The sequence below is a fragment of the Chrysochloris asiatica genome, unplaced genomic scaffold (assembly GCF_000296735.1).
Source record: "Chrysochloris asiatica unplaced genomic scaffold, ChrAsi1.0 scaffold00104, whole genome shotgun sequence".
Lineage (NCBI taxonomy): Eukaryota > Metazoa > Chordata > Mammalia > Afrosoricida > Chrysochloridae > Chrysochloris > Chrysochloris asiatica.
The window spans coordinates 8939567-8945907 of NW_006408622.1; the positions used below are offsets into that span (position 1 = coordinate 8939567).

At 45.1% G+C, this 6341-nt stretch overlaps 1 pseudogene; it reads right to left on the bottom strand.

The window, feature by feature from the left end:
• Positions 1–3432: 3432 nt before the first annotated feature.
• On the bottom strand, positions 3433–5951 carry LOC102815738 (annotated as a pseudogene).
• Positions 5952–6341: the final 390 nt, after the last annotated feature.

A 6341-nucleotide genomic window follows, 5' to 3' on the forward strand; every position in this document is an offset into this window, starting at 1 on the left:
AGTGTTCTGTGATGCCAAGTTAAAATCAAGCAAAGTCTGGTTAAGATCTAGGAACAGGAAAGTAGAGGGTGGGTGAAGGATTTATAACTGTTTTTCGCAGGGATTGACAACCGTGCCAAGGACCTACCCTTGTCTTACTCTCTCCCAGGGAACCAACATCACCAGCAAGAAATGCATCCTCCAAGCAGCAAACATGATGAAAAATGCATGTTAAGAAAGTCTTTTTGGGGAGATGAACGTTTGCCCTTGCTGACTATGCTTCCTATCTGAGCTCCATCTTCCTGCTTTTCTCTTCCCTCCACTACAACCTGGACTCCAGACCACACCTGATTTAATCTGTAGCCAACTAACTCTTAAAAAAAAAAAAAAAAAAAAATCATAGCTCAGATTTGTGTGTTCAGTGTCTATCTGCTGTGCCAGAAGTTTGTGAGGCCAGGCAGGGGTTCATGAGGGATGGTGAGAATTATTGGCATACGTTGGTCACTGAAAGCATGAGGACTCGAGTCAGGCAAACCGGGATAAAATCTACTTTCTGCCACTGACTAGTCAAGCCACTCTATCTCTGAGCCTGTCTTCTCTGTAAAATGAAGATTGCCTGATGATTAAATTAAATAACATACGTGTAATCCCAGGATTCTCCAGCCCCTGGTTTGAACCGTGACAAATAACATTTCTGTCAGTTTTAGACTTTTCTGCCACAGACGCAGTCTTGGTCTGGGAGGAAGAAAGATAGGTAGGGGGTGGATGGCAGAAGTTCACCCTGAGAGAAGGTTGATGTTGTGGAATGGGCTCAGGTCCTGAAGTCATACTGGCAGATGTGACACTTTCATAGGTTAAATGACCCCTCTGAAACTATTTCCCAAAGTATCAAATGGGATAACTGTACCTACCAGTAGGCTAGTTGTGAGGTCATCTATACTTTTACCAACAGAAGCATACTGTGAGACTCTCAGGCAGGAACTAGTCTTTACCTGTCTTTCTGTAGACTAGAACAGTGCCAGACTTGAGTGAACATGACCTACAAATAAGTGGGGAAACCAGTAACATCTCTATTTTTTTTCTTGGCCAGGATGGCACAATATGGCCATAGAAAGAGATGATGAACTTGGGACTTGGGCTAAGAGGTCTGGGGTTTTGGCTCTGGTTCTCCTTTGACCTGCTAAGCAAACTTACCCATTTTTTCACTGGTTTTCTCATTTTAAACTTTCTTTTTACATCTATTAAGTGCTGGAAACATTGCTAGACTTAACATTAAATATGTGAGCCATACTAAAATATATTCTTTCTTTGATCAGTACAAAATAAAATTTGAGCAGTACAAAATAAAATTTGTCTTGTGTTCATATGGGATGAGCTGGCATTGTAGAGATGTCAGTAATTCCCAGGTTAATCTAAATTAATCTTTGTTCCAATGAAAATCAATCTGAAGTTCATGTAAAAGAATGTTGTTGTTGTTGTCAGGTGCCATCGAGTCGAAACCGACTCATAGCGACCCCATACACAGCAGAATGAAACAATGTCCGATCCTGGGCCAACCTCACTACCACTGCCACACTTGACACCATCAATGATGCCACCTGGCTGATCCATCTCGTTGGGGGTCTTCCCCTTTTTCTCTGACCCTCCATCTTACCCAGCATGACATCCTTCTCCAGTGACTGTTCCCTCCTGACAATATGTCCAAAGTATAAGAGACGAAGCTTAGCCATCCTGGTTTCCAAGGAGCAATCTGGCTGCACTTCTTCCAAAACAGATCTATTGGTTCTTTTGGCAGTCCATGGCACTTTTAGTATTCTCCTCCAACACCACAACTCAAAGGCATCAATTCTCCTACGATCTTCCTTATTCACTGTCCAGCTTTCGCATCCATATGAGGATATTGAAAATACCATGGCTTGGGTCAGGCACACGTTAGTCCTCAAGCTGACATCTCTGCTCTTCAACACTTTAAAAAGTTCCTGTGCAGCAGATTTGCCCAATGCAATACGTCATCTGATCTCTTGACTGCTGCTTCCGCGAGTGTTGATAGTTGATCCAAGAAGAATGAAGTCCTTGACAACTTCAATCTTTTCTCCGAATAGACACTTGAAATAAGCCAATGAAATTTTGTATCTGGATTTACATCAGGGAGAAGTGGAAGTTTCTATGGTTGGAAGGGAATCTTCAGAAGCATGAGAAAGTCAGGAGTGGACAATACCAACACAGTCAGCAATGCTAATAATAATTTTAATAGCAAAAACAAGTGATATAATTTCCATGTGTCAATTTGGGGAAGACATTTAAGTAGAGTGTAGAATTTTACAAATGAAAGTACAAACAACTGGAGACTTTTATGCTTGGATTCTTGTATTCTCTACTTGGAAACTAAAACTCATTTATGGCAAGCTGGGAGCACAGAGGCCATAGATCATGGGAAATGCTGGACTGATCAATATTTAAGAATACGTAGGCAGCAGCAATTGATAAATGAAGCAAATGCAAGGAAGTTACAAATCAATGATCAGGGATGTGCACTCTTAAAATAAGGAGATGTCTCTTGGTATGGGAGGAAAAACAGTGCATCTGTAAATACTACAATAGGCCCAAGATCCTTGCATAGAGATATGATTTCCTCATACTCCCTGTACTGGCAGCTACTGCTGTTGGATCAGAAACTGATGAGTGAACAAAACAATAGGCTGAAAACAGGGTCAGTAGACCCACTCGTATACCTGCAACTTTCACTGTGTTCAAATTTAATCTCTTTTCCCTTTCCAACCAACTAAGCACAAATGACTTTAGTATCACTTAGTACCGTAGCAGCAAAATTTCAGGAATGAATAAGGATGCTTAGACACGGAGACCCCTTTGCTTTTTGGACTCAACTCTTCACAGGTGTTCCCTAAGTTTCAAATATCAGCCTTGAGCAGGGAGGGAAAAGTTTCTCCATTCCACATCTGTATTCAGGGTCCTCTTAGAAACCACATCATTTCTACCCACCCAAGTGCCCCCATGTTGTTGTTAAGTGCCATCGAGTTGGTTCAGACCCATAGCGACCCTGTATAGGGTTTCCAAGAAGCAACTGGTGAGCTTAAACCACGGACCTTGCAGTTCAAAGGACTTTGCAGTTTGGCACATTAACCCACAGCGCCACATCAGGACTCCGCAATTAATAAACTCATTAAGAAACACAGCTGGAACCTCAGAAGGAGTTAAAGCCATAAAATGCCCACTCACTGATGTTTTTTTTTTTTTGTTTTTTTTAAATGTTTTATCCTATCCCCCTCCTTTCAGCCAGAGCTTTAGTTTCGCTGACCCAGCACAGGACCTTCCATTTGAATAATAATGTATCGTGTGTGTGTGTGTGTGTGTGTGTGTGTGTGTGTGTGTGTATCCCTTTAAATATGACGCTGCCATCTCTGTGTTTTCCTCTACTTAAATGCCAGCGCGCTGCTAATTAAACATGATGGATTCATGGTCTTGGTTTGCCATCTGGGCCATCTGTCTTTTTTCGTGATGATGCTAACAAGTCTCCCACTCCGTGTTACCAGGCACTGCCGGAGCTTGGGTTTCCCCAAGATGTCCACCGCTTTCTCCATGGGGCGGTGCTCTGTGACTGAGAAGGGCCTGATGCTCAAGATGCTCCGCAGCTTGGAGTGGGGGTGGGGTTCCTTGGCGAAGTACTTGATGGAATTGCTCACAATGCCCTCCTGCCTGTCTGGCATTAAAAAAAAAATTTTTTTAAATTTAATTTAATTTTTCTGTCTGGCATTTTTTTGTTGCAAGGATCAGTTCTCTGGGCAAACCGGATGAGGCGCTCAGAGTCTCTGGAGACCACCACTGGGACGCAGTTGTAGTTGGTCTCCAAGATAAGCGTCTCCGCGCCCTCTATGGTCATGCTTTCCTGGGTGAACCCTGGCAGTGGCGGCTCCCCACCCTGGGCCCGCACCACGTCTGTGTACAGTGTGCAGTGGTGACCTTGTCCTTCACATCCAGGTATGGGTACCCGTTGACCTGACCTTTCCCAAAGGCATCACCCAGCCACTTACTGTTCATGGTTGCCTCATTAGAGGCACGATGTATCTGAGGCCACTCGTTAGTGCAAACATGATGACCACTGACGACACTGTCATCCCGATGGCTCCACCTAGGCAAGCAGCAGCTCCTACTATTACATACAGTCCCGGGGTGGTACTAGTTCAAGAAGGTGATCCGGTGGCGGTGGGGTTACCCAACTGCTCCACACCAATACCCACCATCCTGCCAGCCATTGCCCCCACTGCCATGCTGGGGATGAAAAGGCCTGTCGGGATGGTCATGACAAAGGTGGATATGTTTGGTAATGACAATTTTGAGGACAAGCGCCAGGGTTGGTTGGCACATGGTCGTGTCCAACCCGATCCCAGCTGGCGGGTCAGGAATGTCGTCCACAGGCTGGTTATGTTGGAGTCATTGATGTTGTCACACGTTGGAGGGCTCAAGCGCAGCACAGTCACTGAAGAACTCAGAAATGAGCTCGCTGGTGCTCCGTGCATGTAGGGGTTGGGGGTGAGCTCACTGGTGTTGGGGTAGGCCATGAGGCTGGTGTTAGGCGGTGACCACAATGACTGCCAGCACTGGATACTGCCAAGCACCAGGCGATGTCACAGTGGATGTAGAGGATTCCTCACAAGCCCCCAAAGGCCCACAGCAAGATGAAGGGGAAGGGTTTGGTCATGAACCAGGGCATGTGATCCTTCACATACAAGAGGACAAGGCGGCTGTTAGCAATGTGGATGATGAATCGCAGTGTGAAGGCTGCCACCAGGGTTGCAAACAACGACTTCTACAAGGTCTTCAAGGGCCAGTAGTAACTGACCTCCTCCAAGTTGAAAAGCACACCTCTAACTGGGGAGCCAGAAGCCATGATACTCCTGCAATGGCAGAGGCTGAAATATTTTGAACCTCTTACTCTCTCATTGTTGCTGTACTTGAAGAAAAGGCTATGAATTGTTGGGAGTGATTTGAGCTGAAGGTCTCAGACTTGGGGGTAGTTTAACCAAAGGATTGCAACTGAACAGTTGTGGTCCAGAAAATCAGGCTGCTCCCAGGTCAGGCTGCCCCCTGAGGAACTTGCAGGGCTACCTCGGGGGACAGGGAACTTGGTTTTTCCTTGTCTGACCTTGGTTTTTCCTTCAGCTCAAGTCTGCAAAAACATCTAGCTGCCCTATCTCTGTTTCCCTAGCAACTACATTCTTCTGAAAAAAGTCCTGCTTACTGCATGAATCAATAACACCAGATGTTATTCTTTTCCCTGCCCCCAGCACCTCCCTTTGAGCTGTACATACAATAAAACCGCTGCCTTGGTCTGTGCCATAGTATCTCCATCAGAGTGCTGAGTCCCACCTGGTATCAACTTTATTTCACTTGTGTCTTGTGTCTTTCATTTCTAATCTCCTGTTGCCCCTACTAGGATTTAACTTCTCCATGTGGGTCATGGAGTATAGCTGATTGTCGTATGCAGCAGTTGGTCCCAGCAATGAAGAAGTTGCCACAGCAATAAGCCAGGTGCATCAGGGGTCCTTCTTTGCTAAGGCTCAGGCCGGTGACTCTTGATCAGCAGAGTCCTCTTGCCCAGGTAGCCTCAGATAATAAAGCTGCTCAAAATGGTCTTTATTTCTGGTACACCAGAACCACAGGTGTCGGTTGCAAATACTCATATCAAGGAGACAGCCAAAATACAAAGGACTAGGCCCACAGGATGTACATTAAGTAATTCAGATGTAAGCACTGGCACTCTCTAACTGGTTTATCAGCAGCTCTGACCATTTCTGCTACAGGGGGTTCGTGTCCCTGTCCTCAAAAGTGGTCTCATTGCAAGTCCAGCAGCACTGCTCTTGGCTATACCAGAAAGCTGGCAGGAAGCTGCCCCACTTCAGGTCTGTCATACAGTTGATGGTGAGGTCAGTGACCTCAGCTAACATGCCTGCCAGCAACCCATCCTTACCAGACATCCAGCAAACAAAATTTGGACCCATAACTGAAGGAAGGTAAAAGTGCCTTTAAGAAAAATCATTACTGGTGATAAGACATGGATTCGTCACTATGAGCCTGAGAGTAAATGGCAGAGTATGGAATGGCAACATCATCAATCACTTATCAAGAAAAAGTTCAAAAGTCAACTAACAGGAAAATTGATGCTTACAGTTTTCAGGGATTCTCAAGTGCCAGTGTTAGAACACTATCAGGAAAAAGGACTTCTGGTGTGTTGCTAAAAGATCAGCACTAGAAATGCTTGTTAGTAATCTCATACATGAGCCCTGGATCTCCACAGACAAATGTAAAAACCTTCCCTAAAAGCCGAGACTGTAAATTCCAAAAAG